Source organism: Adelges cooleyi, unplaced genomic scaffold (assembly GCF_023614345.1).
Source record: "Adelges cooleyi isolate 19-005CV unplaced genomic scaffold, UGA_ACOO_1.1 ACOO_flye_CR_arks_rails_tigmint_CR_PRNA_9, whole genome shotgun sequence".
Lineage (NCBI taxonomy): Eukaryota > Metazoa > Arthropoda > Insecta > Hemiptera > Adelgidae > Adelges > Adelges cooleyi.
The window spans coordinates 8382500-8408497 of NW_026096579.1; the positions used below are offsets into that span (position 1 = coordinate 8382500).

Genomic DNA, 25998 nt, shown 5'->3' on the forward strand with positions numbered 1-25998 from the left:
CAAGGAGGAGGAGAAGGAGGTTTTTTTCTTCTGGAAAATGTAAAAAATTCATAAGTTTTTTCAATAAAAACATCTCATCAGGATATAATAAATATTTCACTATATATATATAGTGATTACTGTACTAAGCTAATTGAGCAACTATATATGCTTACAAGATTATTATTTCTTTGGCCAGGTGTATGGGGGTGAGAGACAAAGAGAAAATAATGGGAGATAAAAATAACATAAGACAATTACTATTTACCTTGATTTTAACAAGTTCGACAAGGAACGAAATTGATAACGATCAAACACTTAAGTATTAATAACCATGTAATAGTAAATATATAAATCACTATGTTACATTATTATGTTTGCAGTTATCACGCATATTCTTACCAAGTCGACCAATAATATTATATAAAAAATCTGTATAGAAAATCATACACGTTTTGAGTATAATAAAAATAGTACACCTATTTATTGTACATCTATTTTATTTTGTAATTAATACGGACAAGACAGTTTTTTGATGACTAATAGAAACCGATGGTGTTTTTCTCGGCAAGAACAGAAGAAAAAAACAATAAAAGAATAGTGGAATGTTTTTTTTTTTTTTTTTACTGTCCGATTTAATTTGAGCCAATTGAATAGGATCGGCAAAGACAGCAATAATACAATCGTTGTTATGATGAAAAAAACCAAAACAAAAAAGTGACCAAGGCGCCAAGTCCATTTTGAAAATTAGCTCTTGTACTTAGAAGTTCGAGAAAATCGAAAACGTGTGTCTTTCTAAATCTCTGCTGACGGATTGTCCGGTTCGATGGGTTTGGTTTTCTTGTTTTTAATTTTTAACTAGGTTTCTTTTTTTTTATAATTCTTTAGAATTATACGCTTCCCTCCGTATAGGTATATACACACTGTGGTAAAAGTCTTATGGTTTAAAAGATTAGTGTAAACCATTCTCCAATTATTGTCGGGAACAGAATGAATGTTTTTAACTCGGTTAATTCCAAACTCAGTTTTGAAAATGATAGATATCATTTCGTCTTGGTCCCTTTTAAGTGGATACCATCCAAGTTATCAACCTCAATAACTAATAATAATAATATTGCCCATAATACAAACAAATACAACCGTTGTACGTTTTCAGTTTTATATAGTAAAAATGACTAATAATTTCAGTAGCATTTTGTTACTGTTTGCAAATCGTACGGTGAATTAAATTGTTTTTTTTTTGTGTATTCCACGCTACAGCTGACTTATAGACATTAGGCTGTGTCGGTTATTTCTTGACTTTTTTTTTTTGTCGTCTTTTTTATTGTAGTTGAATTTATTTTATACACGCTATTTGATGATATCCCTGTTAACCTGTTGTCGTTAGACGTTAAAGTAGGGGGGTTCTTTATTTTCCCATAAAAATTAAAATTGAGTAACGTTTCCGTTTATCTGCACAACGTTCCTTTGGGGTCACGAGCTTAGTTCTTAGATGATAATATTATTGGCACATCACATGCTATCAATTGATAACGACAATGTTTTTAGGCTACACGCGTAACAATGTTACTAATATATGTTTACAAAAATAACAAATAACAATAAACAAAAATATTTAAAACAATTTTTTTAATTTTGGTTTTTTTTCATGCGACACAAAAAACTTTTTTTTAAGTACATTTTTCTAACGAAAAATTATTATTTTGCCTAATTTATTACCATTTAATGGGTTTATACAATATTGATTTTTAATTTTAATTTAGCCTAAGGACATTTTTTAAAAGTCCCCTAAAAAAACTGAAATTAGAAATTGGGCCCTTGTACTCTAAAAGCGTCTTAATTGTGTTTAATAACAACAATGTTTAATCAAATTCAATAATCCCAATCAATTTTCTCACTAGGTGAATTTATTTCTTCGTTTTGTCGATCAATTTGCTAGTTTACTCAATTTGTTTATTTGAGTTGTTTACCAGTTAAATCTATTTTTTACTTGTTTTACTCATTTGACTTACTTGTACCATTTTCTTCCTCGATGTAATTATTTTATTCGATTACTATTTTATTTCCTATTCATTTACTCGATTACTCTATTTTTTTCTCGATTAAAATTATTATAATTTTACATTTTTAGCCCTTATTTTATGTATTTATAGTTTTTATTTTAAATGTAATTATATTACCATGTAATATAATACTGCTTTAAGCAATATTATGAAGATTGAATACATTATAAAAACGTTGTAATGTGGTAGTTAATGATTTCATTATAGTTTTGTATCATTTTTTTTTTATATATATATAATTTGTATTGAAACTCATTTTTATTATACTTTATAGTTTTCGTTGAAATTATTCATTATTGGTAGGTATAAGATTTCAACAGTGAAAACGTTTCTAACTTTTTAAACTATACACTCTTAACACACTTCTTTGTTACTGTCTTTTCATTATTGATGTTGTCCATAGTTAGACCTACGTCCGATAAACCCAATTGAAACGTTAATGTATTTTCTTGGAATTATTATAAGTTTGTGAACTTTTTCAATTATAATATCATTTAGATTTTTTCCAATGATAGCTCCCTCCCTAATTACAATTCCACCTATTCAAAAAAATAAATAAAGGACAAGCGTTTGGTCTCTTTTAGCAGTACAATAATTCGCAGAAATTTAAAGCTGTACAAGTTTCAGACTGTATTGTTAATTGAGAGTTGTGAATTGTGATCCCTGAAAGCAAAATGTCCATTGTCGAATTAAAAATTGGTCGACAATTTCTTTATAACGAGAAAAATCTTACAAACTGTGTAAAACAAGTGTCAGTGAAAATATGATGCCACATTTGGATTTGACAGTATTCAGGTATTATGTTTTTGGTGTCAAAAAGTTTTATCTTTTATCATTGTGTTCCCCTGTTATTGTTTAATGTGTTAAAACGAAATCCAGGTCCAAGTTATATTGTTGTTTTTTTTTTTTTTTTAATAGCTTATGTTGCTGTGTGCTTAAATGATAAATAGTAGGCAAACCAAACAACAATATCATGTAAAGTTTATTTTAAAACCGTATTCCCGTTTGAAATAAAACAAAGTTTGTTTGTGGTGTTTTTTTTTTGCAAGAGAGTACAATACTGTCAAGTGGTATTCATGGAAAAGCACAATCACGACACATGTTACATCAAAGTAAGCATCTATTGTTATACAATGTTAAACTACAGCGAATAAGCTTTTGTAATTAGTTACAACTTTCCTTTTAAGTTTTCATTTACAATATTATGAGAGAGAACGCATCATAGTATATTTTATCTTTTTGAAATTCAAATTGCGGTTTTCAGGTGAAATTTCCACGTAGGAGCAAATCACCTGATCCTTGAGCGGGGGGGTTAATCAAATTTGATTTTTGGTTATGAAATTAACTTAATAGACGTTTTTGTTTATTTGATATCCTGTCCAGTTCGCCTCAACACTGCGGCAAATGTTTTCTTTTAAGTTGGCTTAGGTAGAAATAATCCAAGGAAATTTTACTGTACGATTTTTAGCTAGCTTTGTAATAGACTATTTTTTAAACTACATAATCAAATTACACTTTTAACTGAAAAAAAAATATAATTTATAGTGTTTACACTTCATTCGGATACATCAATACATGTATAAGTCCTAATAATAATTTATGTATAATTATATGATTATTTCCGATCTATAATCTCCTTGCGATAGTATATGATAATAGTATAGTCTTAATATTGTATGTTCTAGCCAAACGTTTTTTAGTAGTTTTATAATATCTGGCCATAATTGATTTACCGGCAACATTTATCAATATTTAACATTTCTCATAAATCATATTTTGTGGTTCACCATTAATTAAGTGCCTACCTAACAAATTCATTTGACTACCCTTATATATCCTTTTATTCTTATATCCTTATATATCTGTATATATCCTTACATATCCTTTTATGAGGCGCTCAGAAGTCAAACTGATTAACTACATAAAATTAAATTATTCAGGACAGGCAGTTCAATTATTTGAAACAATGTACGTAAGCACAATCGCCAATTTTCTTAGCGCACTCTAGTGGGGAAAAATTCAACTATGGAGTTATTTATCTTGGCCACTGAAAATTATACACTTTTTTAATCCAACCATATGCTATTTTTCGCAATTTGAAAAAAAAGTGGAGTTAATCGGTTTGGCATCTGAGCGCCTCATATATTATCCTTCTATCCTTATAGTCTTATATACTTAAATACTTTTATCTCTAATCTCTAAGATCTAATCTTTTATCTCTTGTCTCCAATCCCTTATCTCTAATCTCTAATCTACCCTCTCCTTTCTCCGCAGCCGCCGAGTGTGACCTACGAAATTGCAATAATTTTTAAAAGAAAACCGGTGTAGGCAATTACACCACCCTGTATACCTGCTGTACACCGTGTGCACAATGCTGTGTCGTTTATTGATTTCAAAACAGCGCCAACACATAGTGATGATAATAATATATTATTTTGTACATCGAGCTTTCTTTGTGTCGTTTTTAATATCAGCTATATGATAAATATTTATGTTGTTTTATTGCACCGTAATAGCATGTGTGACTGCTAACATTCCGTCTCGGTGCTCTATTTCATAATATACTACGGTTTAATCTATTTTCCATACAACCTTAACGCGTCAGAGATTTTATTTTTTATTTATACATTTTTTAGGTTTAGGATATTTATTCAAACAGTATCATTGACATCGCTTATTTTCTCCAAAGAATTTTTTTCACCTCAAAACAGTGTTTGACGGCCGTCTATATAGGCAATACAAAAGCACCGGTGTGCAGGCCAATTTTTTAAGCGGGTTTAACACAAAAAAATCTCACAACCTGTACATAACTGTTGTCAGTACACTAAGCATAAGTGATTAGAGTATATATAAAAAAAAAATAGAAAAGTGTACTTGGGGACTTCGAACGATGCAAAACAGTAAAATAGTCTTAATTCGACACTTGTCTCTGTCTGAATAGTTGAGACAATTAACAAGACAACAGCTAGTAAAGGTCAAGTAACTCGCAGCTGTAGAACCACAGCTTTTATCACAAACGCAAACACCGATAATTAGGTTAATAAGGACGTCGTTTTCTTACTAGAAGTCCTCGTCGAGTTAGGTTTGACTAATAATGTTGTTTTAATCGCCTAACACAACAAATCGTGCACTTGTCAGTTTCAGAACAGACAGCTATGCGTTTCTAAACGATTGCCATTTTTACAGTGAACAGAAACGTTGGAAAAATCAATCGAATTGGACATTGTAGTTTTTTTTTTTAATAGGATTTTCATGTTGAAAACATAAACGTTTTATCCGATATAAAAAAATGTTATTAAATAAACCTACTCTTGACCGGATCAATCGGAATTCCGTTACTCGTTTACCAAGCTTTACACGCATCCGATATGTTTGTAGTTTTAATGGGAATTCCGTGCATATTGTCTAGTACCATAACGTACAGCAATAAGGTAAACATACCTAAGTCGACGGCCGTTTTAATTAAAAAAAAAACTCATCAAATCAGATAAAATCCGAAATTTAAAAACAAAAAATCGTGCAAACAATGTTTTGAGAACTGTACAACTTTGGCACGAGTCCGAAATGAATGCAAGAAAAAATAACAAATGGAAAAATATTCGTTTTTTATTTACAAAAATCTATTCAATAGTCGTCCATTTCTTCCTAACCTAAACTCAACCTAATCTTACCTATTTAATTCAAATTTAATAAAAACCTAACTGATCTTTTATCAAATATCTCTTATCAGTAGCCATTATAGTCCATAGATATATATGTCGCCAACAGAGATATGTGAGAAGTTACCATTTTCCGCCATATTTTTGGGAACTAGAACCTTATCACATAAAAATATGTTTATAATATTTTGTTAAGTTAAATTGATAACACAGAATCAGGGATAATATATATATATATATTATTTTATGCACACATAAATTCCACTAAAATGGCGGACGTCCATTTCCATTCTTATCACTAGTTGGCTATCTAGTTTATTATATATATATATATATATATATATATATATATATTATATATGTATATATATATGTGTCCAGATCTAACTTAAACCTAACTTTTAACGGATATTGTTTTTAAGGATGGCTTTTTTTTTTTTTTAATACCGTTTTAAGTGAATACCGATTTTGTTCATGTTATAAGTTTTTGGCCGGACATATTGTGTTGTGAAATTTGATTTCCTATAAGATAACCAACCAATAGTGCGCGCCGTCGTGTGAAATTGATAAGACATCAGCGGCGGTGCGTTGGTCGGACCTGGTGGTCGTTATTCACTTAAAGGATTTATACATAATTCATGGGTAGGAGACGGATTCACCCCTTCGTTCTTTGCATCAAAAGCACACAACACATTCGCGTTATAAATTCCAGTGTATACATTACCATCGCGCGTGTGTGTGTGTGTGCAGTTGAGGAGACACAAAAGTAATCGACGACGACGTTTTCCGGGCATCTTATACGTACCGTTTATAAGGAAAACTACATACCCTAAGTACAACAAGGCTTTTACACAGCCTCCGGTAATTTACCGCTACACGCCGTGCATGTATTTATGTGTTCAACACGAAAATTGATATTCTTAAAATATATTATTATGTCAATGGTATATTTTGCTAACGAATATTGCTACATTGGAAGACTCTTTTTTTTCTCTCTCTCTTTTTCTTTAGTTCTAACGCGTTATACTTTTACAGTGTGTTTTTTTCTTCCTTACCTGTAGTTTGGACCGATATCAACTTTTTAACCGGAAATCGTAATCGAGATGGTACTTCGAAGAGCTGAAAATTGTTTAAACCACCATAAATCGCCGATAAGAAATAAACCCTCTTGGTCCAACCTGACTAGGCCACGTGTTTTTTTTTTTTTTTGTTAAACTCGAAAAGAGCACCTACACAATTAGAAAATTGTCAAGTTTCGACCACTCTTTCAAAAGATAATGACGTGGTTCTTTTAACAACATGCCCAAATAATTATCTCAAATGCTAGTCTGCAAATAAATAGGGTTGCTTAAAACGAGCGCACTGACAATGGCTGTACTTCTATGGCATATTCCAATAGTTGTATTCTGCTGTAGTCGAAAACAATTTCACATGAATAAACCGCCACTGGGTAAAAAAAAAAAAAAACTTTGACAATTACTATTATGCAAAGCCCCGATGGACAAACTTTTACAACTCGAATTATTGAAGCATTTGAATGTTCTTTTGTACTTAATATATATATATATATATATAGCCGAGAATTTGTTCGTAAGAACCATTTGGTTAATGCAAATCCAAGTTTTTAACAACTCTTTGACAACTCCGCAATGTTCGAGCGTTGATTTATATTCTTACAAATGGAATGCTGCGTTTAAATCAATTTCCGTACAATGATAATATTATAAAATGTCATTTTTTTTTTTTTTTAAGTAAACCAGATTACAACTCAGCATTCTGAAATAGAACCGTATTAAGAGTGCTAGGCTTAAGTGTGGATAGACTTATAATATTATAGCAAAATCGGTGGTCTAAGAGTAACGCCGGATAAAACCCAATACTCTTGTAGCTTACACTAAGTCCCACACGTGGCTAGAATGAACATAACCGAGTAAGTCACGTACTTGTGCAATGATTGGCCAATAGTATCACTACACCAAACGAAATACTTATTTAAAACTTCTTGTAAAACACTACAGTCATTAGAAGATGTCACTGAATAAGAAGTTAATGAAAATGTAGCAGAAGTTATGGAAAGTAGATTAACTATTTATTGCCAATTGGCGATGCTCCAAGTTTTGTAATATCATTTGTATACTATCAATTATCGACTTAACTCTCCAATACAATTAAGTATAAAACAATTAAATATTATTTACACATAGTGCAACTGAAATATTTGATAGAAAGGACTTTGATAGAATTAATAGCTTTCTTAATTTGTTTAATGATTCGAAAAGATTGTAAATAAGGATTCAATTTTCAAAAGCTATTGAATTAATTAAAAACGATTATGTACTATATTTTCAAATACTACTAGTCAAAAGATTAAAAGCCTAAGATCTCAAGGGATCTTGTTCCTATACGTTTCTAGTAGATTTGAGGGGCGGTTGTATCAACATTTGTCTAGACCTAAACACCAAAGGCCATCCTTCCCTCTAGTATTCTTCGTGTCTAGTTCCAAGCTAAGAAATAATGAAGACGTTTCCGGTTTCCCATTGTCAAGTTGGAGTTAAGCTGTATAGCGTACCGGTTAGTAAATTATAAAATGTGTAAATCAACGTACCAGTTGTGTTGAAATATTGCTTAAATCATATTGTCTTTGAAAACACTTCAATATTATTTCACCCTATCTGGGTTACGATAACACTCAGACAAAAATTTTATATTTTGTTATGCTCAAGTCTTCCGAAGATGATGTTTTTTTCTCCTCAAAAAACATGCCTTCGGCCAAACACAATCCCTCCTCGTAGGGAAATCTAATTTCGATAATTTCCTTTTTTTGTTTTAAAATAAAACAATATTTTCATAGGATTTCCTGCCATAATAAACGGCGAGTTGTGAAACAGGCGCTGCCTCTGGTACGATGCTCGTGAGTCACCCGGTATATTTTTAATTACCAGTGATGATAATTACAAGATAAATTGCATACACTTTGCACTCGCCAGTAATCTGTGTAATTTGTCAACCTTGATTAAACTACAGCCCGCTGTGTAAAATATAAGTTGTATCTCTATTATTCTACCTAGAAATTCAAACGGGGATGGAAAACGTTTTTAACCTTTTTTAAGCGTATTATAAATTCAATCTAGTCTAGTTTTAGACCAGACATTGTCGATTATTTTTTTAAATAAAATACAAACAACTATTAAGCGTTATTATCTAATCAATTTCATTCGTTTATTGGTAAAATTTGTTTTACAATATAATATTATGGAAAAGAGTAAATTTTTATTATCTAAATGTACATTATTTATGATTTTTCAGTTATAATACAACTTTTTCTTTTATACATTTTTTTTTTTTCATTCTATTTTGTTGTATTTGTCTTATGTTTAGTTTTTACCATTACTATAATAAAACGTTTTCAAGAATATTTTCCAATTTTGAAATTTATTTATCATAGTACAATAGTTAAGTTCTAAATTATACTGACTTTTTTTTTACCGCTAATAGCGAAACAATTATTTATTTTAATGTTTTGAACTTATTTTATGTATATTTAGTATATATCCCTTTGGGTCCTAAATTAAGATCCAGGCCAAAAAAATTGTTAACTTTTAGGACTTAAGTTAGAAGACATACAATAATTATAATGACATTCGGACGTTGAAGGGTACAACTAAGATAATATTTGCCACTATTATAGCACTTGGGTGTTTAGGACATAAGACCTCTTTGTGGGCAAAGGGAGAATGATAACAACAGTTTAACTATATTTCTACACGTGTTTTATCGTGGGAAACAAAAATCCCATATCTTTTCTTTAGGGTTATCATACAATAAAATAATATTATCAAAAAAAAAAAATGTTCACATGACAGTCTCATTAGAAAAGTATAAATAAATCAGAATTCAATTGAACCCTGCTGAACCAATTATTTTTTATCAAAATGTACACGAGGTTTCGACGCAACTTTTTTGATAACAATTTTTGGTAATTTTTGGGGAAAAAACTAAGTACGGGAAAACTACATTGGAAAATATGAAAACTCATAAAAAATTTAATTATATCAAAAACATCCTTTTTCCATTTTCTTGAAAAAAAAAGTTGTTTTTTTCAAATATTTTAACTAAAATAGCTTATCTAATTTTATAGATAAGCTTTTTTATTTATTTTTGTATCTAATTTTATTTAAAAAAACTCAATTTCTAGGCAATTTTCTAATACGACTAACATTTATTAAGAACCAGTCGATTAGTAGCTAGTATATTAAAACTTAGACATGACATTGTGCATGTCCAACAGCACATTTAGTAGAATCAATTTTAAACTAGGTTTTTTAATAACAACAAAATCCCATTAAAAAAAAAAAAAATAATAAAAAAATTCATCCATTCATTTCTTATCCTAAGAATGTCAAATCCAACAAGAGGTATCCTGGAGGGATTATGGAGGAGTATTACAACATAAAATTAAGACAATACCATATTATATTATCATATTTAAACGTTGCTATCGTTTAAACTTTAAAGAACGGTTTCAAGAAAACTTAGTAAACTCAGGACATATTATGAACGATCTAGCGGTTGTAAGTGATTATATATTATAGATAAGAGCTTAAGTAGGTACTCCTAAATAGGTTATAAGGATATATGAGGATATATGAGGATATAACGATATATATATATATATAAGGAAAGTGAAATGAATTTTGTTAGGTAGGCACTTACTTGCTGGCGAACCGCGGAAATTAATTTATGTGAAATGTTAAATATTCACAACTGTCACTTCCTAACAGCTGTCCTGGATAGGTATCAGGACATATTATCCATATTTGTCGATTTGTCTGCACGAAGTGTGGATACGGTTAACTGAGTTTACTCGGTTCTTCTTCTCGTTTATTATTATTGTATTTCGTTGTTGGCGTTTGTCTTTGGTCCGACATTGCCGGTTTTTTTATGTATTCTATTTGGAGAGTTTAATTAACCGACACACGCAATACCTTGTGTTATTCACTAGGCGTTTGCGCGCACACATTTATTTAAATCACTTTAAGCCAAGTGCAATGATTGACGTCGTAAGTGGTTTTGCCACCGGCCGAAATCGAACCGTACACGCCGCGAACGTCTTAATTTACATACCTATTATAATGTTATTATTATTATTATTATTATGTTGTACGAATGGCCCGGCACGTTCAATGTGCATTTAATTGGTCAGCACGGCGGTTACCTGTCACGCGACCAACACACGAGACTGCTGAACTCAACGGCGAAGACAGAAGGCGGATAAGATATTCTTGATAATTACTAATCGAGGAGATGGAAGAATAAAATTTAAAAAAAAAATTAAAAGAATCCATTAATTTAATCACATAATAACCAGAACGGTGATACAGGCGATGGCATACTAGTGCCATCGGTAAAGTCACAGGAATGTAAAAAAAAAAAAAAAATGATTGAAAACTGATGGCGTTAAAACAAAACCACTGTCAACCTGATAGGTGTTTAAAATTGTTTATGTCGTCAATGAGATGAGATGAATCCAGTTTTGAAAATCCGAAATCCATCATTTTTTTTTTTTGTGAATCTATTTTAGATTTGCTTATGAATTTCTTCCAACAAAACCCCGTTATAATTATCTTTTTGTAACAAAATTAAATAATAGGTTTACACCGTCCGAATTACAATTAGACATTTATTTTGCAAATACAAGTACAGCTAAACTAAAATTATATATTATCTATTAGTGGTAAGTGTGAATAGTTATTGTTAAAAAAAATAAAAAAGTAATAGTTTTTTTACGGTACATAATTAACAATAGAATGAAAATATCTGAAACTTAAATACAATCTATTTTTAATTTTTTTTTCCAAGCTTATCTACGGATGTCTGAGAAAATATTTAGCACAATTATAGATCTACCTTTAGTCAAATTTTCAGCCTTGAAGCCCTAAAACTACATTAGAAAAAGAGAAACAATGAAAAAGTGTCCGCCCCATCGGAGGGAAAGCTTTTTATACATTTGTTAACGTTTAATTTTGGTAGACTTTTATTTAAATAATAATTTGTATTTCTCGACCAATTTCCAATAATATTGACTTAGATTTTTAACTTTTATGTCAAAAGTGTTATTATAAAATTCTGGAAAATCCGAATTCTGCTCAGCTCGGTTGTTGATAGTTTGAGCTAAACTTTAATTATATAATTTTTACCCTATACTTTTGGTCCTGTTAAACGCCACCTCAAGAATCAATTTTTTTTTATAACTTGATGGCAGTCTATTGCAAGTCAATTATTTTGAAAATTCTAAAACGTCTGTGTAATAATAAATGTCGTATCAACATGCAAAAAAAAGCTGTATTAGGTTAAAAAAAAAAAAAGAAAACAATTTCCCAATTATACATAATACTTAAGCCGTTATTGTAGAAACTACTACTAGTGCACTGTTTATGCGTAGTCAGACAACTACCGCTTATTTACATAGTATTTATTTTTAAATATCTAATATTTTTATCCGTCGTTTCTTGCTATTAAATTCCGTGACCGTCAATACACTATGTATAATATAATAACATGTTTGTTTAATGTTTTCAACCGCTTACCGCCGCAATCCGGATTCGTCGGAATATTTTAGGCGTGGAAGATTTTCGTTGGGTATTATTTTCTTAAACTTTATAAGAGGTCCCCTTCGATAATAGTAATTATAGGAAGTAGGATTATACCTAGTTTATGCTCGCAAGTCGAGAACCGAATGGAAACGGCCCGTTGTGGGTTTAACGAGATAGTTTCGTGTTGTGAAAAATAAACCACTTAGCTGACAAGTAGATTCGGTCGAACTTGTTATCAGCTGTCACGATCGCCACACCTTATACACATAGTTCTTGTAGCATCGCGGCCCGACAACGGTATAATTTGTTTTTAACCAAATAATATTTTATTAAGTGTATAACGTTCTAATGTAATAAGAATAAATTATTAAAACGGACGGTCGGCAGCGATTTGTGATGGTGTCAAATTATACTTTTTGTTTGGCACGTCCAACAAACTAGGCGTTTTATTTTATACATATAAACCGAATCAAACTCATTAAAAAATATATAAAATTCTATTTATATTACATGTATAATAATATATACCTACTCAAATAAATGTGAATAAATAAAACGCTTGCAAAGTACCATTTTGTTTTTTAAACAATGTTATGTTTACTTGATTTTAAAAAAAAGCCTATACTCAGTTCGATGGGAAGTCGTTCGGTCTATTTGAAAAATAAGTTTGAAAAAATGTTTTAAAACTTGACCAAAACTGCTTCGCTGAAGTGCCCATTCTCGACTTTATTAAGTAAATAATTTAAATATATAAACTTAATTAATAGGTATGTAAGGAATGAACTTTTTAGATTAACTTGGTTATTTTGAAGTAAAATTATTAGTTGAATAAGTTTAAATAACATAAAAGATAACCTTTAACTTTATAAATGCATTTTAACTTGAATTCTCATAATTTGGCTAAGAGTACGAGTAGACTGGAGATAACTTTTAAGACAGAACCTTTTATGGTCGAAAATTCATGAAAAATTCACTCTTCATTTTATCTCTTTCCATTTCGAAATCCAAAACAAAAGCATATTTTTTCTTTTACTGACATAGTTTAAAAAATACTAATTTTATTTCAACAATTACATTTTTTATTGTTCGGAGATGAACAAAAATTGGCGCCTGGCCACTATAAATAATATACACATATTATTTTTTTCACTAAAATTGACAGTCGGTCCAGATAAAAAAAAAACAATAATCAACAAATTGTGGTAAAACTAATACTTTCTCAGGTCAGAGTCGAAGCTATAATAACTATCGGAAAGTCATTTATCCAACCGATCGTTTACCAGTCGGCGGCTTATATTATTTAAAGCTTGGCTCATCAAACCAATATAAATCAACGGCTTTGCCAAAGAAGCGGATAAATATTTAGCAGGTTTTTTTATTTTTATTTTTGAAAACTTTATCTGAACATTTACAGTACATTAAATACCGGACGTTTAGCATGATAAAAATAGTCTTACAGGCGTCATTAAAAATATTAAAATCCTGGCACACCGGCCACACACTGCCTGACTGCTAATGACAAGCGTGTGTGTGTGTGATAATAAATCCTAATACAGAGGAAAATTGTTTTCATTAGCTGTGGTTGTACAAACATAAACCGGAGCTGATAACAATTTTAATTGCAAGTTTGAATTGACATAAGCAAATGATTTCACTAGAATTCTAATTCCACAATAACGGCGTTGGATGTAATTGAGAAGAGTTGTTGCTGTTCGGCCGAAAATTAATGTTTTTAAAAATGTATAAGTAGGTGAATTTTCAATCGAAATCTTTCTATCCAAAAGCTGTCAGTAATCGAGTGGTCTAACTTTTGTACTTCACTAAACTCAGCTTACTTAGAAATTTAAGCACCCTCCCCCAAAAGCAACGACTTAAAAATATATTTAACGAGATATTTAATGTTTCAAAAATATGTGTTACAGAATACTGTTTAAATATTGTGAAATTATTTACTTTATTTCAATGTCCGTGGAATATATGTCACGCAATGTTATATTTTAAGCATTATAAACACATTCTGTCAACGTTTCGAAAACGGTTAGGTTTATGTATGTTATAAGACAATATTTATTATATTATTATGTAAATAAAGAATTCCACAACACCGTACGGCGGTTAGACTGCACGAATATTATCAATACTGAAAGTGATTAAGCGTCGAAAAGCTTCGACACGAATATAGATGGCTGTAGATGGTAAAAAAAAAATATATTAAAAAAATATATCAATAAAAATCACTATATATACTAAGGCGACATCGTGGTATGTGTATAATCGTGTCAGTAGTAGCTGTTCTTCTTGCTATTCGACCCTTGTACACACACACACACACACAGTGTAAGAGACCATTAAATCCACACAGTCAACCAACACCATGGTCGTTTATCCATACATGGACTAGACCGAACATGATATTATATATGTGTAAACGGAGAAATATTTTTTATCGACTTTATACAATGCGTTATTTCATAAGATTACGGATACACTTGGTCGCATATTATTATAATAACAACCGTGTATAATGTGTAGAAACGAATGCGCAAAGAAAACCACCTAGTCCGACAAGCCTGAACATCAACCAAACGCGTTACAATTTATTGTTGAAATACAATAAATATCGGTTGTTCCTCCTAGTTAACGTTATGATGTTAATACTTCACAGCGTGTCACGTTTTAAAAATATGCAAACTTTCAAGATGTTCTACTGGATTTAAAAGTGTTTTTTTTTCCTGTGTTGGACTTTTTGAACTTTAAGCTTCACACAAGTCCCCGCATTCTTTGTAAGGCGTCTGATCTATAATATTTTATGTGAAGCTACTGTCGAAAAGTATAGCGTTTCCATAATTTCGCTGGAATTCTCAAGTAAGAGCTGAGTAAACAAAGTAAACCGAGCTAAGAGGAGAATTTTTAGCCCCTCGACATACTTACCGGATCAGCGCCTGACAAATGTATTTCCTTTAAACATTTTTTTTTTTTATGAATCAATAAGAACGTCACAAACACGCACGGGATACGTTTATCAGAGAATCGTAATTCGAAAAATGACTTCCTGGTGCTTGTGATATCGGCGTCATATTTCAGGCTGTCAGAGTGAAACATTGACAAAATCACAAAAAATGAACGAAACCAATAAAGTACCATCAAAGAACGGCTTATAACCAAAACAAAAACAAAAAGAATACATAAAAAAACGTTTATTAAAAATAATAATATATTATAAAACAGTAAAGACAATATTATTGTAATCTGATGACTTCAATGGATGATTTTCGCATATATTGTGATTTTAGTAAAATAATAAATATTAACAGTGATATATGCTTAAAAATTTCAGATAATCTAAGTGTACGTTTTTCTGTTTTTTGTTGTTAAGTATCAGTTGATCCGCATTTAAGCTGTGCAGTAGTTTTAATACTAGAATGCGTTCGATATTCATAAAGTGTATTAATTTTATGACTTTGTCAAGTATAATATTCTTTTTTTTTATTTTGTAAGTCGACCATAAACTATGAAGTAGTTTTATGGCGTTAATAGAACTTTACATAAAAATAACAAACTCACGGCGACCTCGTACAGACATAAAGTCTTTGGAAAGTTCAAACTTACTCTAGCGACTAGCATTAAATCATGAAAAATGGGCTAAGCAACTTGACGATTTTCGTGAATTGTCCACACTTGATATAGCCCGAGAGGCCATTTCAATGATTTATCTTGTACTTGTAACCCTTAGAAGTGTAAATATATGTATATTTTATTGAATATGTGTATTAATTGTATTTAGAAACGATGGCGATAACGATATAAACATTTTAGTTTTATTAAATATATTATTTTATGATAAAGATTAAGCAAAAGTTTATGTGGTGGTGAAACTATTAAAAGACGATTTTCAAAAATAATCTGGTTCGAAAAACAAACTTTTGTTAAAAAAATAATTGTACTCTACAATACATGTTTGTGGACTATTAAAATTCAAATTAAAAAAACCCGCACGGTAGGTTGGGGGAAGTATAGTGGAGTGGGATCATAATTTGTAGAATGTTATTTAAGTTTTAAAGGTAATGAGTTAATGTTTTTTTTTTTACTTTTGGCCTTGTAAAGTATCTTTGATGTACGATTGGTCGTTTATAGACTGATCGCATAACGAAATCGGTTTAGTGATTAAAACAGACTGAAAAAAAAACCATTTCCACGTTCCTCAGTATTAGTGTTAACTGTGATACTGTAATAATCACTACGGTTAGGATATTCATCGACCAACTAACTAACGGATTTGCCAATTTGTTTTAATCAGTTATGATAATTTACCATTTACGAGATTCAACGTTGTCTTTTGTGTTTTTTTTTTGTTTTTAATTAACTTTTAATCCGTTTATTTGAAAATAATTTGTGTTGTACATTTTTATTTTCAATTGATACTATTAGAAAACAAGGGCTCAATTTCAAATATTGGGTTTTTTCAGGAGACATAAAAAATTATTTTTCTAGGTACATATTTTTTTTTTTTTAACGAAAACTTTATACTTTAGCTTTTAACTAGGGCTTTTGTACAGCTCTATAATTTTAACCGGTAGATAGTTTGAGCAAAAAATATCTGAAATCCTATTCGACAGTCCCGAGTCGTCGACCGGCAACAACGAGGATGGTCAAGGTAGCGCCACCGATTGTCTATTCAACGTTTCATCACAGCACTCATCAATCTCTCATATAGCCTCGGCGGTCGTCGTCGTTACTGGACGACTGTGTGTGTGTGGGAAAACGGTAGGAGTGAGAGGGCGAGTATAGCTGTTGTGCGTTGAAAGAGAAGAAAGTAAAATAAATATATATATATATATATATATATAAACGTCAAATGTCCTCCTTTGGCTTTGATTTAGATGTCTGGTCACCGTCGTCGCAGTTGTCGACATGAACGTTTTACCGATTTTGAAGACTACCACTTATCTCCTGTGATTGTCCACTGCCAACGCGAACACAGCAATACAATATTATGTACAGGGTGATGATCATCACTTTATCGTGAACAACATTTTTAGTACATTATTTTCAATTTTAAAAAGTTCATGAAATGTATGCGTTACCATAAAAGTTTCAGAACTGTTTAATTCAAAACGGTAAATTATCATAGCTGATAAAAACAAATTGGGAAATCTGTTAGTTGGTTGGTTGATGAATATCCTACCGCAGTTTGAAATTAAGAATACTTTAAGAAAAATATTTCAACAACATTTTCATCATATTCTATGAAATATCTGAATAGGTATTATTTTTTTTTTCCATCTTAGATGTTATTTTTAGTGTCTTTTTATTTTTTTATGACAGATCAAAATGTATGTGTGCGTATTTACAGTGTGATTTATATCTTATTATTATTATTTATTTATTTTATATTCATAGTTTTGATATTATAATTTATAAATAACTACTTATTTAGCCGCTAGGAAACTTAACGGCAACGCGATAATAATATTTACAACTGCGATATGATAATATATAATAATTTTTACATACAAGTTGGTAGTGCAAATAAATCTTGTGTACAATCGTATACAATGAATCCTGTACAGAGTAAAAAAAATAATAACAAGTAACAACCATTCGTTTTTTTATTTTTTTTTTATACATATATATAGTAAGATTGCAATTATAATTAAATTTGTTATGTGTGTTTTTTAGAATGTCATAAATTAAGTCAGCGTTATAAGTATACGTTTTTCCTTAAAAAAAAAAAAGGAGGAAAAACTAATCCAAATTATTAAATTTACTGCGTTGTTTTTTGTTTTTCAAGTGAAAACACAATAATTAAATTTTCCGGACATAAGACTTTTGTGGATACCACGAAGCCTTTTGAAATAGTAAGTAATGTATGAAAAAAATATAATAACCATCCGCTAAACTCCATACAAATTTTGAAATGATTCAACGCAAATACAAATATTAAACACAATTTCAATTAAATGTTACCCAACACAAAAAAATAATTAAAACATTTATTTGTTGTATTGTAAATATATGTGTTGATGTTTGCAATATTATGTTTTAAGTCATTTTGTTTTTGCCATATTCGTTTAATCGCCATACAATTTTGCAGACTTTTTTTATTCTTGTTTCTCACTCTTCTTTTCTTTTATTTACAAGCTACAGCATTAGTACAATAAGTAGACTTAATAGTATGTGTTTAATGGTTATCATGACCATATGAGGATGTTAACATAACGATATTATGGATGACACGGACGAAGTAACTGCATCTAAGAGCATCAGTGCAGTGTGCATCAATCAACCCGGTGTTTTTATTTTCTTATTTTACACGAGCACTTCTCCAAGCAGGTATTTTTTTTCTCGAATCCCGGGTATTATTAACTCTACATTGTACATTAGCACCGTAAACACCATTATAATATTATTTTATTATTTTCACTCAGTACATTTAAAGGGATTGCCACACCCAATGCACTTTAACGGCAGTGTCGAGTTTAATAATTTAGAACAGTTTACATTTATTTTTTCATACCATCGTTATAAGCGGAAAGCTTAAAAGTAAAATATATTTATACCTAGAATATATTTTTGGAAATATATCGACCAGAAAAAAGTCGTCCACTGTAATGTATATATATATATATCTGTGTCCAGATCTAACTTAAACCTAACCGATCTCTTATCAACTTATGCAACTGTCTTTTATCAGGACTCAGGAGCCATTATAGGCTGTCCTTTATCATTATTATCTTAACAGATGTCTCTTATCACTGATGTCTTATCATTTGTCTCTTATCAGGAGCCATTATCCGGTGACTCTTATCACTAATCTTTTATCAGATGTCTCATTTATTATTCTATTATTAAGAATTGTAGTCCCACAAAGATGGCGGAAAACGGTAAGTTCAATTATCTCTATTGACGGCATGTACACTTTGCAATCTAGTTTATTATATACATATAATATCTGGGTTGGTTTGCTGAGTACGAGGCATTATAATAATGATGTTACAACTCTATTTATGTGTGTAAATATTTTTACTCTTCGGTTTTTATTTTTCCTCTTGTACCGTTTACATACATAATATTATTATTAAATGCAAAATCCATAAGACGTCGTCAATGCTGCTGCGGTGGCTTCGGTCGCTGCGAAACCAAGCTGAAGGCATAACAAGCGAAAGAATAATATTTATTACGAACGGCGGTGGTAATAATGGATTTTGTATGTCTCGTGCGGATCAGACGGTAGCAAGATTATCGCAATCAGGTTTATATTGTGGCGCAAAAAAAAAATAATATGTAAAACAGATTTCCCGGTTCAAGTGTTAATCTGTGTGCGCCATTCGTCGTTACCCGTCGTCGCCTTTGTAGTAGTACAAAGAAAGAATTTTTAATGCGGTAAAACATTTAAATAAGTCAATAAAGAAAACAACTGGAGCGGATAACACCTAATTATAACTTGCAAGTAGAATCGTTTGAAATGTCACTATTGCAACAAAACCTTATGGCTCTTTTCTAGAAGAAAAATAAACTACTTGCACCTTGATCGGATCTAAAATGGGTCACTCTCGCTTTTTGTAACGTTTCGGAAATAGCCAATTGGCTTTAAGGTTTTTATTTTATTTTCCGCAATGGTACTCTGTATTAAACGTTTTGCCAAACTCTTCAAACATTTGTGTCCTGTAAGTGCAATTCCGTACACAGCATAAAGCTGCTTTTAATTTATATAAATTATTCATTCGCCCAACTCGGTTTTGCCAGCAGCAAAATTGTCATGGACCCTTTTAAAACCGAGATTTTGTTAAATCCCAAAGGTTTATTTGACAGCCCAAATGTTAACTTATAATATTCAATTATCACACGTGTGTAATTTGTTAGGTTCAAAGTATGTTTTATTATGTAACTTATCGTTAAAAGTATAACGAGATACAATTATTTATTTTAATTAATTGAAAAATTATAGGTGTAACAATTAATGTAAATTTTGGCTATGTGACGTTTTCAATCCATGATATATGTTTATTCAGAGCGTCTCTTGACATTATAAATCTTCTGGGCTAATCAATGTTTTTTTAGTTGGTTTTTTTCTGGATAAATCAATCGTTGAAAAAACACAAATTTAATTGTTTTTAAATTTAAAAAAAAACAAGTAAATAATAAGTAATAAATAACTTTTCTGTCAAAATAGCCATTTTAAATACCTAGTAAAGTTTTTGGTCATGTCATAAATTTTATAAGGGAAACGAAGGGTTCAGTGCAACAATCAGATAAGTCCATTTTTTTAAATTGTTTAGGACAATCGAGAATTTTTTTTTATCCCATTAACTACGATTGGCGGGGAAAAAATTGGTTTTGTATTACTTTTGTATGTAAATATAATCTGATTTTACTTGCACCAAAATGATGTAGACCGTTTTTCCATGTATATTTTTCCATGAAAATGTATTTTTGATACAAATGGACTTACCCGGTTTAATTATTGCTCTGATCCCTTTAAATACTTATGACGTTATTAATGCTTGGAAAGCTGGAATAACAGTACTTGAGTGCATCCATAATTAAAATAATACTGTTTCCATAATATTACCCGAACACAATGAATGTGTGAGACGGCCAATAATTAACTTGGCACGACGGGTATGCAAAATAAAAAAGGTCGGTGTGTTTATAACACCGTACGGGGGCGTAGGAAGGACTGATGTAACCGGTGTATAATTGAATTATCGTTAAAACCAGTTTCAAGTAATAATATTATACTTATACCTACATAATATATTATTATATCACACAGGTAGACACTCTCTCGAGCTACTCACTTTTCTATACAACTATGTTGGTGTGTATGTATTAGATTAATATACATACACAAATATGGTGTTTTTATCCAGTTTACCACTAAAAACATTGTTTTCATATTGGTTCAATACCAATGTAGACCTTAATTTTAGTTTTTGATTTAATTAATTGAAAGGTCCGTCAAGGGAATACCTATTTCCGAAAATTACAATTTACCATTTAACATAACTCAAAATGAAATCAATTTGACCACAGGTTCGAGCATAAAACTTCATAATAACATCACAGATTAGATAACAAAATAGTATGATTGATAAGGAGTTTGTACAATAATATTGTTAAAATTCTGCACAATAATATTTATACTAATTCATGTGGCTACACTGGTATGTTCGCGACTCCCTAATCAGATCTTTTTTTATTTCCTTTGATTATGACCGAGTGAGCTATCTGTTGTCATATAGTCTGTGATTATTATATTTTTATTTTTATTTAACGGTCTAAGCCCTTTGGAAAATATTTACAAATATCTTATACGGTTACGACAAAGCAGCTCCGACAACGGTCATTGCCATATACTTATAATATAATGTTATATTATATCTGACCAGTCATTGGTTTTTATGACTTTCGAAAATGTTTATAAAAAAAAAAAAATTATCAACTCGGTGGTTTAAGGTGAATATTATTATTATTATAACGGATCACATCAACCGCAAGTACGGCTTTATGGCGCCGTCGTCTTTCATTTTTTTCTCTCTTTTTTTTCGTTTCAAAAATGACTAGTTCTTATTTACACAGAAATAAACTCGTTTAATTGGAGTTAAAATAAATTCTGTTCCATAAACCATGTTTTATATTTTATCTGTTGTTAAAAATGCATTTTATCACGAGTTAAATTACAGGGTCATTTATCGTTGTGTAAAAATGTATGTATAGTTTAATTTTCTTATCAATGTTTTGCTTTAAAGTGCTCATAATGTGGACATGTGCGTTATCAGTTTATCATTGATTAGACCCTGTATAATAATAATATTAACTCTAATACTGCTGATACCATTTATTCAATAACCATTGTACTGGTAATAACCTGAATATAAAACAACGATTGAGCAACACTCGAAATAAAAAATAAAGCTTAACAAAAGTCAGTTTATTACAATGGTAACGGTAATAAACAATGGTAATTTAGAGTATTGTTTTGTTTTTGGTCTTGATACACTACTCGAGGCGTCAAATTTTATCATACACATAATTTAGAAATCCTAATGTTTTTAAAAAAAAATTGTTTTGTTCGAATGTTTTGTTGATAGAAAACTCTGTAAATGATAACAAAATAGAAATGACACTTTTTATTCACCTAAGAAAAACGAGTTTAAAAAGTATTTTTAAAAATAAATATTATTTATTCAAAAATGTCACTATTTTGCTCGTTTTAAAATTATTTTCATTTATTTGGATGAATATTTGGTTACCCATTTTAAAAAAAGTATCAATTAATTGATTTACACCTTTCATGGTTAATTTAAAATAATATGAATTTATATTAATTTATTCATTATATAAAATATGGCCGTGAAGAAGTAAGTAATAAGTTTATACAACAATCAAATGGTTTAGGTGCGCTGAATATAATTATTATTATATAACAGTTGTCCAGATCTAAAAACTTAAAAGACTTGCCTCGAGACATTTTATTTAAAAAAGCAACCGCTAGATCGCGCCACATTTGCGCTACTTTCGTGACGCTATTTTGTGTTGTTTTTGGTGTAGGGGCCAAGGCTAAAGCATGTTCCATGCTAATACACCTAAACCGGTCGGTAATTTTTTTTTTTTAAGATCTATGTTCGCTCAGACTTACCGGATTGGGTTTAAGTAGTGTCGGACACGGTATGAGGAGTTTGGTACCGGTAAAATTTTGTTAAATGCATTTCGTTCCACTAGTCAAGGGTCCACATGTCACTCAGATGTATGTGTGTGTGTGTGTGAAAGAGAGAGGAAACTTTTTTGGACGAGACGTGCTTGGAAGTCGGAACAAGCTGATATCAAAAATAATATTCTATATTTGAGCTTGGCGTTCATCAAACGACGGCCACGCAATAAGTTCATTGTTCGTATGTGGAAATTCTTTATCTCCGAATTACCACACCGCCGCGCGTTTGCCGGCAAGTTGTTCAACGTTTTTTTATTATATTATATACGGCTGTGGAATTTTTTTTTTTTTTTTCACTATAAATTACATGGCAAAATATAAAAAACCGAAACGACGGAATCCGCCGCCGACGTTGAATTTAGAAGATTCAAAAATAGGGGACGCTAAAAAAAAAAAAAATAGAAAATTGTTATCAAGGCGACCGACTGTACAACATTATATCATAGTCTAGTTTAATATACATTTATAAAAATTTGTATTTGGATGTAATTGGATTTTTTTATTATTATTATTGTTAAAACTTATAATCGCTCGATCTCAGAACGACCTTGGAAATAAATAACAACGTTATAAGACGTAATGGGGTCGTTCTGTGTGAAATCGCCGCACAAAAATGTTCGCTTTGTACTTAGAATTTTTTTCAAGACTTTGCCGAGAAAATTATTTGCATAATTTTTGGCTTTCCAAATAAGTTGCCGAAATAAATCACCCTTTTTTTAATTGCCAAAAATGTTTAAAACAATCTCGATACACATTTTAAAACGACAAATACACAATAGTCGCAAATAAACCTAGTAATTGTTTAAAAATTACTATTGTTGTGTGTGTGAGTTAATATTAGAAAAATACATATCTTATTTATTTAACCGGACCGTTTATATTTAAGCTTCGGTGTGGAGCTAAGAGTGTATTTTAATGGTTCTTATTGAGTAGTATTTTTCATGAAAATTATTTGCTATGGTTATAAATTATTATGATATTGCGTACTAATTTAAAATGCTTCTTTATAGACTTTTTCCTACTTAGGAAATCCTAGCAATGTAATAATTGCATTACAAAAACCGGGCTTTTGATATATTTTCAGCTTTTAAATTATATTATTCCTAGAACTAAGTTGTTCACCGAAAGCAATTTAAACATGTACGTCGACAAACTCGAGAAAAAAGAAACACAACTGAAGACCAAAAAAAGCGTTAATTTTTTATTTTTGCAACAATAATTTTCATCGTTTATAAATACACTAAGCGACAAAACATTGTTGAACTGTCGCATAACTACTATGATTTGAATTTGTGTCTGAGATATACAATATTCGTTTTTATATCGTTCAAAACAAGTGCGGTGTACAATGAACAAAGACGGGTGATAATGTTAAAAAGTAAGAATAAACACGTGTGTGTTCTAGAACCCAGGTACCCATATTTATTGTTCAATAAATAATCTCGATCTTTGTGTCAATAATCGAATTATGGAACAGTACGGAGGAGGATTGTGAAGTTAAATTAATAGAGATAAGATAGTATAGATACTAGATTGCAGGACATATCCGTGTATTGATGTATCTGCACGAAGTGTGGATACTCTTGACGTTTTTCTCCACTCTAATTGGTTAAAAATCAATCAAAATACAGAAAATAACGGTAGCCTTGTTTGGAAATTGCCGAAAAGAGATCTCTATTTGCGGAGACAAATTTTCGACAAATTTATAATGTACGTGGTTATACGTTTAAAAAGGCATAGAGAAATTCATATAAATATTTTGTATTAATATGTATATATTGGTTTTTATGTCTTGCTCGTTGCAATAAATCAAACCGTAGTACAATAGATACATAAACGTCCGTTTATAACGGCGAACATTTTTGTGGGCATACTTTCTATGGGGTGAAGGGGGTGGCAATTCGTTATTGTTTCCAAGGGCTGAATTCGTTTTCCACGTTTAATCCGGCAACTCCCTCGCGGTGATGAATATTTGGAAACGAGTTGTACGTACGACTTGTACACGATCACATTTGTTTCTCCTATTGTGTGTCGATAGTATCGATTCGGAAAATAGCGGTTCCGGCCAAGACGTTGTTCAATAAGATGTCATCAACCAGCAACGGTATTACACACAGATAACGCGAATCGCTCGTCGGCTGTGTGTGATACGACAGATTTGTATAATATGTGTGTACACAAGTTACCTATTCGGTAATGGAGTTTGTTATTAAGACACACACACACACACCGCGTACTTCCGGTCTTAACGCCAAGCAGCACCAGAGCTGCTGATGTGGTACTCACATCATTCATAACGTTATACACGAAACCGCATTGTCTTGGAAATAAATCTCTTTATCCGCGACTTATTATTACCGTTTTGTTTCGTTAACTGTATTAAAGTTTGTCCGGACCGTGCGGATCGTGGACTGGTTACTAATGCGGTATCATAGTAAAATATGTAAATAGCACAACTACTATACGTCATACAAAGGCAAACACGTGTAATCACATGTATATTGTGTTTTCTGTTGTGTCAGAATCCCTTTTTTTTCTCTCCGTTCTACTCGACCAAAATCGATAATCGAGGTACCGCATGAAAGATTAAGAAACGAACGACAATGGATTGAGCCCGTTGACAACAGCAAGGCAAGTATTAAAGCCAACCTAAAAATCCCATTCGGCATTGGGTTTACCGTTTAACCGTATAGTTGACAACATAAAAAGCTATTTACAAAGCCAGCAGCGAGTAAATTCGGAAAAATGCATGCATTTCGGTTTTTATTGTCGCTTAAAATGTATTTTACTTCAACGTCGATTTTGTTTGTCCGTCAATGTGCGTTCATCTAATCCACACGTGTATGATAAGAATAATTACATTCGTCTCGCTTTATATAATAGTTAACCGTGTTAGTTCAACACACATTGCCCGTGATTCATTGGTAGTCGGACTACCATGTTAACCGACCCGCTTAATTAAACCACATTTTGAAATATATGGAGGAGCA

At 30.9% G+C, this 25998-nt stretch overlaps 1 protein-coding gene across 2 annotated transcripts in view; it reads left to right on the forward strand.

Moving 5' to 3' along the window:
* Positions 1 to 25998, forward strand: part of LOC126847006 (cardioacceleratory peptide receptor) — a 135835-nt gene that overhangs the window by 20670 nt on the left and 89167 nt on the right. The gene's annotated exons all lie outside the window — the stretch shown is intronic.